Here is a 13,265-nt window from a genome sequence, read left to right as displayed (position 1 = left end):
AGAGAGAGAGAGAGAGAGAGAGAGAGAGAGAGGAGTAAGGCAGATTGTTTATGCTTGCTATTTAGAAAGATTTTATTAATAGAGCGTTCTAGAAAGTTAATACTTTAAAAGAAAATAAGTATTAACTCATGAAATTCCGTCCGATTTAGTTTCCATAATAATCAAAGAATGACATGGAAGTCTTGCCTGTGTGTGATGTCATATATATATATATATATATGTGTGTATATATATATATATATATAAATATATATATATATATATATATGTGTGTGTGTATATATATATATATATATATGTATATATGTGTATATATATATATACACACACACACATATATATATATATATATATGTATATATATATATATATATATATATATATATATATATATATATGTGGGTGTGTGTGTGTATAAATATATATATATATATATATATATACATATATATATATATATATATATCATTGGTTCCGTAATGTGGGGATTCTTCCATTAAGCCTTTCAGTTTGAATGCATTTTGCGCCATGATATTCAGCCTCAATTTTGTATTTTCCCCGAGTTTAGAATTTATCATGTATTTTTGTGGAAAGGAAAATGTTTTAGTTCTCCCCTGCTGTGTGTTCGAAAAGGGCTCAGTTATAAATATTTGCAAATTTTCCTTTGGAAGACGTTGAGTCAGTAACGTCACGTTCTTTCCCAAATCCTGCTGTCATAGTTGAGCAGTTATTTTTCTTCTTATGGATAATCCTTTTTGACTTAAGGGTATTGTGAAAGGGACTTTGCCTTTCATAGGACTTTGCATAAAATAATTTATTTTGGAATCTCATTTTAAACACTCTTCCTCTAATGAATTTTAACCCCCTTCCTCGAATATATTTTAATAGAAACTTTTCTCCTAATTTGCCATTAGAGTTGTTATTTTTTTCGTGATCGTTTTATACACAGTATTTTGTCCCCAAGGTGTCCTATTTAAACCAAATTTTCCCTTGTAGTAAAAAAAATAAAGATGTATTTTTCCATTATGATTCGTTCTAATTTCGTGTTTACAGAGTACCTTAGTTACAATTTACTCTTCTATTCAAAATCAGCCAGGGCTTTCGTTATCCTTTCATAGCAAACCCTATATAATATAGTAAATGATATATTTAACCTTGAATTCTGTTCTGTAATACTCATGAATATAAAGCTGTAGTTGGTATTAGGTTCTTTATAAATCCATTTCAAGTTTCCTATCACTAACTTTACTGATGTTTCTCCTACGATCCCGTTTAAACAGGCTGTTTGGCAATTGAGCTTTGTATAATTTCCTAATAATATAAACTATCACTGGTGTTGATAAAGGCGTATAAACTACATTATGTCTTCATTTCTAGTTTCAATAATTCCTGATTCTAGATAGCTTTAACTAAAAACAGGTATACCTTATTCATTGGAATCTTAATCTTGTATCATCCTGGTGCCTGAATTGATCATGGATTATCTATCAAAAAATTAAATATAAAGTTGCATCTTGATATGGTAGCAACCTCCAATTATGCGTTTTAGTCTTACAGAGAAGGCCAACATCCAATTCGAGGCCAGATAAAATCTTTCTCTTTATAGTTTCGTCTTGAACTATATTTTTCTTCGGAAGTAGGCAGTAGATATTCCTTTTAAAGGTTTAAAAGTCACCCATGAATGGCAGAGGCAAGGGAGAGTGACAATGACCTAGCAGGACAATGCTCTAGAGACTGACTATATACCTATATGGTCACTGCCCAAGCTCCCTCTCCATACAAGCCAGGACCAGGAAGGGCCAGGCAATGGCTTCTGGTGACTCAGCAGGTAGACTTCTAGGCTTCCCCAAACCTCCCATTCTTAGCTCACAAGGATGGTGAGGTTCCAGACACTACAAGAAACTATCGGCGTGAGCGGGACTCGATCTCCCGCCCACAGATCGCAAGACATGACCCTATCCAATAGGCCACCACAACCTCATCATATTCTTTCTTTTAAAGTCCAAACCCCACCAACCTTCGTTCCTTTGGAAGACTGGTCACAATATTATTCCTCAGAAAGCCTCAGTCAGTAGACTTCTTTCAAGAAGCTTCATTCAATTATTTATCCCTCGGGTGGCCGTTACAATTTCTTCCTCAACGTGTCATGCAAGATGCTGCCCCTTAAGGACCGCTCATAAGTCTGGAAGCCCAATTGAAAAGTTCTTTTCCATCCAGAAAGAGACTGGAAATTATTGTTTCATTTGGGATCCCTTTCAAAATACGACCCTCCTTTGCAGTTCAGGTCACAAAATTTGTTATTTTTATTCGCAGGTAAAACGTATTGGCTCTCCTTCGTTGTCAAGTGAGACAATTAATTGAATTACATTTTTCGTCTTCTAAAGAGATCAGAAATGCATTAGCTATCCCCTGAAAATCTATTTCATATTTCTTTTATACTAATAGTTTTTTATTGAACTTGTTGACTCAAGTCTCGTTTTTTAGTTCAATGGTTACTTGTTCGTTTAACTTTTATATTATTCTTAATTTGTTTTAGTTTTTGCTTTTTTTTTTATTGTTTATTCCTGACTGCTCCGCTTAATTCCGTACTTGGCCGTCCTCTTGTTGGGCTAGTAGCATTTTGCTCTTAGAAGGAAGGTTAAAGCGTGATTCATAATATGATAATAATAATAATAATAATAATAATAATGATAATAATAATAATAATAATAATAATAATAATAATAATAATAATAATAATAATAATAATAATAATAATAATAATAATAATAATAATAATAAGAGTATTAATGACTATGAAATTACTAAGGATAGTAATAATGATGAAAAAGTTTTTTAGCTTGCCATTTTTCTTCCTTCTCAAAGCCCATTCCCCAAATGACTCTCTGAAAATGAGAACTCTTATGATTAGAAATTAAAATTATAAACTTAAGCCTTAATAGCTCAGTCAGATAGTTTTAGTCTAAGTCAATTTGGTGAGAATAGGTTGAGTTTCTTGAATACCAGGATTAATGTTGCCATCTTGATTTAGTTTATTTCATATTTTGGCTCATGAGACAATAATTTATTTTTACTTTTTTTCGTTGCCTCGTTTTTTCACCTTTTTGGATTTTGCATATTTTACTCTTTGGGAGAATACATTCAACCGCGTGACACTTAAGCTTAAAATTTTTAAGCCATTTTCATAGTTAGACTGTATGATAAAGCATTAATCATAACAAATATGCATTCAAACGAAATAATCTAAAAGGACATGATGTTAATTAGAATAAATGACACTATTAAATAAGAGGAAATAAATTATTAAGAAGTGACTGGAGGATATTGCACATATTGATTAATCAACGTAATTGGGAAATAATTATACAGTTGATAACATTTTCGCTTAAAAATTTCCATGGATTATTTTCGTCTTCTTGGAGTTTGTATGAAAAAATAGACAGATCTTTTGTGTACAATAAATCTATATATTTTATAGAATATAGTAGACTTTCTGGGTCACGTTCAAAATCCAGAGTCCAAATGAAAATATTTTCGTTTCCATCGGGTGTATTTTCAAAATACAAATTCTATTTGCACCCCAGTCCAGAGTTTTTGATTCCTTGCTTCATCTCACTCAGAATATTCCATTTCTAACCTTTTTTTTATATCTATCAAAGAATTTCAGTCCAAGATATTTCATTTTATGGGGAATTGTATTCAAACCGCTTCACATATTTTGAACATACTAAAAGTTAAGTAGATAATTAATTGCCATATTAAAAGTACATTGAATTTCTACGTCTCGTTTAAATTAGCCTATATCGGAGTACTTTTTTTTTCTTTGACTGTTACTCAAGTCTCTTTCTTTCAAGGCCGGTTAGCAGATTTTGATACATCTTTAGACATACTCATTACAATTTTCCCCTCAATTAAACTTAAAATGTTTTCCACCGTTAGATAATTTTTATTTTATGTTATTATAATGAGTAAACCTTTCCTTCTTTTGCTTCCCGTACACTTAAATCTTATCTGGTGTTTAATTTACAAAAATGTTTACCCTTATATAGTTTTAGAATATCTGCAACTTCTTTTTTTATGGTAAAGTCTGATGCCTTGTACACTGTATTCCTCATAAAGTCTATGTATTTATCCAGTTTGTTCTTTATATATATATATATATATATATATATATATACATATATGTGTGTGTGTGTATGTATATATATGGCGTTTTATATTTTTCAAAAACATAATGAATAAAAAACGAACATAAATTCTCAATGACATTTCAACGGCTGCATAAATGACAGCGGGAACCTTTTATCTATTGTGTAGTTTTTGTTACATAATTCAAACCTAATCTTTTTGTACCACATCATGTAGACTCGGTGGTATTGTTCAGTGTTGACCTTTGTCGAATGAACATTTGAGCAACTGGTATTTTAAATGCTATACTAATTCAGCTAATCTCTCTCTCTCTCTCTCTCTCTCTCTCTCTCTCTCTCTCTCTCTCTTAGTAATACAGCCAAATAAGGGGCGAATTATATACGCAAAAGGAGGAAAAATAGTTGCCCATATGACCTATAAAACGCAAAGGAATGGCGTCTTCCAATATGGCATATTGGATCGTAATCTCTCTTGGTAAATCTGGAACCCCATTCATCTAGAGAGGGGTTCCTTTTTTGCCGTAGCCTCTCTACATCGATTGATTTTTATGATTGGTTGTGTCTGATTTCAAATCTCAATCCCCCACCCTACTATATTGATTGACTATTTAAAGAATGTTACTTTGAATGTTCATCAATTCATGTTCTAATTATTATAAGAAAAAAAAAAGTATAATCCAAGCTTTTGATAGTAAAATATTGTTATGCTATTCATTGGAAATCAATCATTCGATCAATTATGTATGGGACTTAGGTATGCACAGGAGGGATAATTAATTGTCCCAATGTCCCAGAAAACACAAAAGAATGGCAATCTCCAATATGGCATATTGAATTGTCGTTATCCTTGATTTATGTTTTCTCTGGATTTTCTTATGACTACCTGCTTACGCATTCAATACGCCAATTCTTTCTTCGATTATATTTACTTACTGTCTCTTATACAGATGGTACACATTCAATCCTCGTAGTGACTACCTCTTAGGGACTTATTTTTTGTATAAATCTTACCTCTGTGATTATTTTATAAGATAAAAACATATTCAGTAGTGTGAATCCAAATCGGCTTGTTTCTTTCTTTCTTTTGATGGGGTTGGCACGATATTAATCAAATTCAATCAAGAAAGCTTGTAAAGATTAAAACAATGCTGTGTAATCTGTATGAGAGAGAGAGAGAGAGAGAGAGAGAGAGAGAGAGAGAGAGAGAGATAAGTAGCTAAATAATTATCAAGGTAATTTTCTTGAATAGATATATGGTCACGCTAGCAGAATGGGTATCTCTTATGATATGTTGGTGTGTCTGGATGTTCATTTCATTTATGTACCTGATATATTATGATATATATCTTAAACTTTTATCAGGACTCTGTGGGTATTTAATATGTAAGCAAACAGGTGTATATTTTAGATGGCCATGTCTACAATATACTATTATAATATTTTGCTTACATACGGGACATCTCAGCCAATGCTTCCAAATGAGGTTTGATGCCCCATACATACATATATATATATATATATATATATACTGTATATATACACATAAATATAAATATATATATATATATATATATACAGTATATATATATGTATGTATATATATATATATATATATAATATACTGTATATATACACATAAATATAAATATATATATATATATATATATATATTTATATATATACACAAACATATATATATATATATATATATTATACATATGCATATATATGTATATATATATATATATATATATTCATATATATATATATAGATATTTATAGTGTAGGCATACATACATACACACACAAATACACACACACACACACACACACATATATATATATATATATATACGCTAATACGCTAAAAGGCATATCAATCCATATATGGAAGCAATGGTTTAGATGTCCTTTTTGTAAAACAAATACACTTTGCATGGCAATTTACGATATATATATATATATATATACACTTATATATATATATATATATATATGTGTGTGAGCGTATATATATATATATATATATAAATATATATATACACACATATATATATATATATATAAATATATATATATACACACATATATATATATATATATGTATGTTTGTGTGTGTGTAAATATATACACATATCTAAATATATATATATATATATATATATATGTGTGTGTGTATATATATTATTATTATTATTATTATTATTATTATTATTATTATTATTACTTACTAAGCTACAACCCTAGTTGGAAAAGCAGTATGCTACAAGCCCCGGGGCTCCAACAGGAAAAATAGCTCAGTGCGGAAAGGAAAAAAGGAAAATAAAATATTCTAAGAAGAGTAACCACAATAAATATCTCCTATATAAACTATAAAAACTTTAACAAAACAAAAGGAAGAGAAATAAGATAGGAGAGTGTGCTCGAGTGTACCCTCAAGCAAGAGAACTCTAACCCAAGACAGTGAAAGGCCATGGTACAGAGGCTATGGCACTACCCAAGACTAGAGAACAGTGGTTTGATTTTGGAGTGTCCTTCTCCTAGAAGAGCTGCTTACCATAGCTAAAGAGTCTCTTCTACCCTTACCAAGAGGAAAGTGGCACTGAACAATTACAGTGCAATAACCCCTTGGGTGATGAAGAGTTGTTTGGTAATCTGTGTTGTCAGGTGTATGAGGATAGAGGAGAATATGAGAAGAATATGCCAGACTATTCAGTGTGTATGTAGGCAAAGGGAAAATGAACCGTAACCAGAGAGGAGGATCTAACGTAGTACTGTCTGGCCAGTCAAAAGACCCCATAACTCTCTAGCGGTAGTATCTCAACGGGTGGCTGGTGCCCTGGCCAACCTACTACCTATTATATATACACACACACACACACACACACACACATATATATATATATATATATATTATATATATATATATATATATATATCCATCCTATTTGAGTAAGGCTACCATAACAGGGTGAAAATGGATTCAGTACAGCTATGATCAGCGAGGCTATATTACTCAGGGCCACTCATACTAGGTTGGTTTGCTATGAGCAATCAGACCAAAGTATCCCACCTCACCATACCTCAGCAGCCAACACGGTGATGAAAACCAGCCAATCCCCAGACATAAATACAAGACATGTCTATGGCCTCTCTCCTGCAGTGAACTAGAAACGGCTGATGATGACACACACACACACACACACATACACACACACATATATATATATATGTGTATATATATACATATATACATATATATATATATATATATATATAAATATATATATATATATATATATGTATGTGTATTTATTTGTATATATATATATATATATATATAGTTTTTGTAAATATTAAGACCCGGAAAGGGTTGGACAGTGACATGAGCTTCTAATAGGTAAGAAAATCCTTGATGTGCAAAAAGTGCAAGAATGGATAATTGCGGTGAAACGGGGGTCCTTTGTAGTGCTGGTGAATGTTTTTGTAGTTGTATGGCGCGGCTAACGTTTTGGAAGTTTTGCTGCATGGGGCCTCATCCATAATTCAACAGTAAAAGTATGTAAATGGAGTAACTGCGATGTTTTTTCTCTAAAGTCATCCTTATTTGGGAAGAGGACTAGTAAATTATTACCTCGCACCAGGATAGAAACAAAAGTTCTGTAATAAGAACCTCGGGTGCTAAGAGCCATTGTGGTGTGAATTTAGAGAGAGCAATGTACCAGCTGACTCAACAAAGGATGCTGTTATGCACTTGTATTTCAAGCACTAATGTTCTCTCTCTCTCTCTCTCTCTCTCTCTCTCTCTCTCCTAATAGAAAAACTTATTTAATCTTGCCATTGCATATTTCATATTGTAATTATTGTTTAATATCATTGTTATCCTCAATTGTTTGTATATAAGCCTATGCCGATTGGAATAAACCAGGCATGTCCAGCTCGCCTCTCTGTTAAGACCCTTATCAGCCTGCCCACAATATAAAATCATAGGTTGCATACCTAACTAACGAGCGATTTTTCCCTAATTCCCTATCCACCACTGACTCGTTTGATAGTTTTGCGTTAGTATTATTTGAGTGAATATGATTTGCAGGCAACGCACAGTCACCTGTGCGATAAAAAAATCTATATAGCTAACTATTGGTTATGGAAAATTTGACTGACGAGAAATCCGGAAGTAAGACTCTTCATCGTGGCTTCCGTTTACGTTAGGAGGTAAAGGGCGCAAAAAAGAAAAAAAGAAAAAAAATCCTTAATAATACACAGGTGAAGATAATCTGGTGGATAGATATCAGGAGCTTTTGCAATTCTTCATAAGTCGTTTCCAGCATGGAAATAGTCTGGAACCTCTTTTATGAATCACTTTATAATTATGCTTCTATTTAATTTCAAGGTTTCTTCACCCAAAAATATTGAAAACGTTGTTGTGTTTCTTCAACTATTAAGAGTTATGAAGTGATGAATGAGAAAAAGACATTGGAATTTCAAAATGATATTTTAAGCGCAATTTCTGAACACTGAGAAATTTATTTTCTTAAAGATTAATTAAAGAGTGCGAATAGATAATGGTTACTTAAGTTATCTTAGTAATGCAAGGCTATGAGTAATGCATTCATTATGGTCATTATTATTTAGAATTTCTTTTTACCAATCGTTATCAATAAAATTGGACATCTCATAGACCACTGTAGTATAATTTAAGGGAGATATTCTTCCTCTTCTTTTATTATTATTATTATTATTATTATTATTATTATTATTATTATTATTATTATTATTATTATTATTATTATTATATTGTGAAGGACAGAATAAGGGCATGGATTTTATTTATTTAATTTTCTTTTTTTTTTTTGTGTGGGTGAAAATATTTAATTATTTATAGTGATTTTCAGTCATATTCCAATCATGATTCATATTAATTGATCTAAGGCAAATTATTAGCATTTGCAGCAACACAAACAGAGTATCAGTCCTTAAATACGACGTAAATCTGAGTCTAGGAAAACCCAATAAGAGTGATGTCAGAAGTAATAGAAATTTTAGCAGTTAACATCAGCAGCGACTCTCCCCTTCAGTCATTAATGTCCCTCCTCGCCAAAGGCCTTTTTAGTGACAACCCTGACTCCCCTTGTCTCGCTTATCACTAACCCTAAAGGAGGCTTTGTTTAGATGATAAACCCTGACAAGGAAGTAAGAAATAAACTTGGAGAGTCTAGGAAAGATTACAGGGACGAAACGGTGAAACATCATCTCTGTTGAAAAGAGATATTACTTCATATCCGTTACCCGAAGCCTTTCCCGTACACTAGTTCATCTACAAACTATAAAATAGAAAGGGTTGGCAAGAGTCTAAGTTACAGGGTCAAGTAATTGTGTCTGCTGAAGAAGAGTTCAAAGGGAACAAAGAACCAAAAAGACTCGTTTAAGATAAGTTGAAACTGAAATTCTACCTGACACAGCCTGATTCTGAACAAAAAGTCGAAGAAATATGGAATTCCAACTGTTTGGTGTGTTATTTATCAATAATGTGTTTCTGAAAACAATCTATTATAGGCAGTGCAATATACGACGATTGAGATCGTTTGTCAGAAAATTTATAGACATGTTTGAAAATTCCCAAAATCATAAGTTTAGTAATACTGGTTCTTAAAGGGCCAAGGATTTCATTCCCACCGTTATCCCTACGTTACGGAATCGGTTGCCTGGTGCTCTCACATCAATGCCTTCTATCAAATGCACCCTGTACCACGAAACCTCTTCTCTCCATATCATCCTTCACTTTATCTCGCCAACTAATTCTCTGCCTCCCTTGCTATCTTACCCCCTTCACAGTGCAAAAGGCCAAGGATCTTGAAGTAGAAATAATAATAACCTGGCGATAAATAAAGAATAGAGATAGTCTAAATAAATTATTCCACTATGTCAAAAGACATGATTAAGGCTTTTACCATAGTTATGGTCGAATAAAAGTACCGTTGAACATGACTTGCCCATGAAGTGGGACAATTCAGGAATGTCAGTAGCTTGGGATTATTTCTATTCTGAATTCTTGAAGGCTGATAAGTTTACAGCTTCGTTAAAACCGTAATCATTTTTGAATAGTCATAATCAATGTTTTAGATTAAAATCTCGAAATATTTCAATGCTAAACTATGCTAGTATTTTGTTTACAATATATTCATGAAAGAAGTTAAAACAAAGGGTGTAAAGAATTGCCAATTTAATTGAGTTTAACTTCCTGAAATAAAAACAGACTTTCAAAATGTCCATTCAATTATTGATATTTGTAGCAAAGTTTACTGATGCAAGAAACACATAAAGGAAAGAGTTTCATATTAAAATATTGACGATGACCCATGTCTCAAAGACGTTGATAGCAACTTTTTTTTTATTATTGTTTTCTTTTAATAAAGGTAAGAGTGAGTTCTTCACCGGTCTTGGATACATCTGACATGGAAATACGAGTGAATGACGACAACAACTTCGGCATCGACAGCAGTGGTGTTCTATACAACAAAAGACCTCTTGACTACGAACTGACCAAGGGATATTATTTGCTGAAAATCAACGCTGAATACAAAGGTTAGTAAACTAAAACACTCTCTCTCTCTCTCTCTCTCTCTCTCTCTCTCTCTCTCTCTCTCTCTCTCCTTCCACTACATCTGATTTAAAACAGTAGAGTAATGGCTTAAGTAGATCACACAGTGCGTAATTTACACTTGAAAACAATTATTTTTAGCAGCATTTAAAAATATTTTGCCTGTAAAATGTAAACATGGTAATTCTGTTATTTATCATCAGCATAAACGGGTAAGTACAGGCTTTTAGAATCAGTTCAAGGCAAACAATATTAGCTTATCCTAGATCCATGGAAGATGATTGAAGTAAATGATATTTTGGGAAAAAAAAATACTTGTAAAAAGATGAACAATCATTATTGCAAAAATGACTATTGCAAGTATATACATGTTTTCTTACATGTCACTGAAGATTAGCATGAGTTGGCCTTTTTATGTGACGTTTATGTGAATATGCTCTCAGTACAATGCCAACATTGTTTTATCGAAATTTATACTGAATTCATTCAGAAATCAATATAAATTAATATTTACGTTGTAAGCATATAATGAACGGGACTTTTACGAATAGTGGTATTATTTAATATATCACATAACAAGAGCAATCAGAGATTTCAGACCTCTACCAATGAATATTTACAACATTTAACTAAAGTCTACGGACATCGCCTCCCACTTTTCATATGCTGACTGTACAGTAGGTGAGTAGAAGTACAATGTTGATCCAAAATTGTGATCTTGATCCGTATCACCTCCAAAACTTTCATGGTTTCTTTCGATGCATAATATCTATCCATTGTTAGAATTTGGTGAAAATCTTATGTGTCAATTTGCTTTGACTCAATCTTTAAAATTTTTAAAAATGTAAATCCGGCACTAGAATCCAGATCCGCTACCGAATCATCTCCGAAATTTAATGGATTCGTCCATAGCCTAAGATCCATGTGTGGTGAAAATTTCGTGAAAATCCGTCAATTGGTTTTGAAGTGATCTTTAAACTTGTGAAAAATGAAAATCCGTATCTCGAATCCGTATCATCTCCAAACTGTAATGGGGTCGTCCATGACCTAAGATCGATCTGTGGTGAAAATTTCGTAAAAATCCGTTGAGTAGTTTTGACACATAAATGATTAAATAAATAAGTAAATATAACGTTACTATCTGTGAATTAAAACAAACCTCAGAAGCTATTCATGGTTTTTGAAACTTTGCCCTATTATCTGACAGTGATATTAGTGAAAAAAATTACCGGTACTTATTTTGTTATAAGCAGCGTTATTCTTTTATATGAGAAGATAATTTCCCAGTATAACTGTCAAAAAGACTCATGGATGTTTTTTGGACTCCTCTTCAGGATACACTTTATAAGAGGGACTTGGATGTTGCTTACTATAGTTTGATTCATCAGTGTTCCTAATTATTTTAAATAAATTGTGATGTAGAATCGATACTACAACGGAGTGAGAGTGTTTTCCGAGTATGTTGTATTGAATTCGCACAAGATGGTTTATAAACCCCAGATGAAATTGCTTATCCTAAACTGATATTGTTCATATACAAACGCTGTTGAAAGGGTCCACTTCACTGTTGTTTTGTTCATGTTTTATTTCCGCAAATTATGAAGTTATTTCTGTTGCTAGTGAACACAGGGATTGGAGAGGTGTCAGGAAAACGTGTATATCTGTTGTTTGTTTGCAGTAATTTTCGAGATGTAGTTTACATACGGAGTCCAAAAAGAGGTCGTTTTAGACATAATTGTTTTTTCAATGTGTTTCATAGCAAACAAAAGGAGCTTATGTTTGAAATGTGTATCGGATTCTCTTGAATAAAAACCAACAAACAGATGAATTCTGGATTGACGACTAATTGCTTCACGTGTTGTCATTTACAAAATAAATACAACAGAAAAGTAGAATTGTTGAGTCGCTTCCGATTCTATGAGAAGGATACATTTGAATGCAAATAGCGAGTTCCATAAATATAAACGGATTTAGCTTAATTTGTGGGGTTTTCAGGGTGGAATATTTATATTATTATCATTACTTATTTTTTTTTTTTATTAATCTTACACCGTTATTTAGTGATCGACTCATAAGAGCAAGAGGCTGTTATCCTTTTTGTCAAAAATGCCCTCATTGCTGTAATATGTATCGTTTTTTTTTTTTTTTTTTTTTTTTTTTTTAATGGGAGGGGGAGATAAACATTCTTTATACTGCTTAATTTTTCACTCTCGACTGCTCAGTTTTTAGCCTTCCCTAATAATCTGTCTACTTGATTGATTTATATACATATAGACAAAAATTATTGTAGTGACGAATTTCCTTCGCCCAAAAGAGTTTTCTATATTTGAGAAAATTGTCTATTGTCTATCCTTGTTATTTTGATACCTGTTATCAATTTCCATTTTATTTTCTCGAATAATGACCTATTCTTAGAAGGAATTAATGTGAATAAAGTAATATGTTTCATTTGTTAAAAAAGCAAGGTATTTTGATACCTAAACTTTGTGAATTCTGGTTACTTAGTTAAGCTTATT

The 13,265-nt window shown here is 32.0% G+C and overlaps 1 pseudogene; it reads left to right on the top strand.

Annotated features, from left to right (window-relative positions):
- Positions 1-1,750: 1,750 nt before the first annotated feature.
- Positions 1,751-13,265, top strand: part of LOC137643231 (DE-cadherin-like) — a 154,667-nt pseudogene continuing 143,152 nt past the window's right edge.

The sequence above is a fragment of the Palaemon carinicauda genome, chromosome 6 (genome assembly GCF_036898095.1).
Source record: "Palaemon carinicauda isolate YSFRI2023 chromosome 6, ASM3689809v2, whole genome shotgun sequence".
Taxonomy (NCBI): Eukaryota; Metazoa; Arthropoda; class Malacostraca; order Decapoda; family Palaemonidae; genus Palaemon; species Palaemon carinicauda.
Note: the sequence above shows the minus strand (reverse complement) of the source record. Positions and strands in the feature narration are given on the sequence as shown.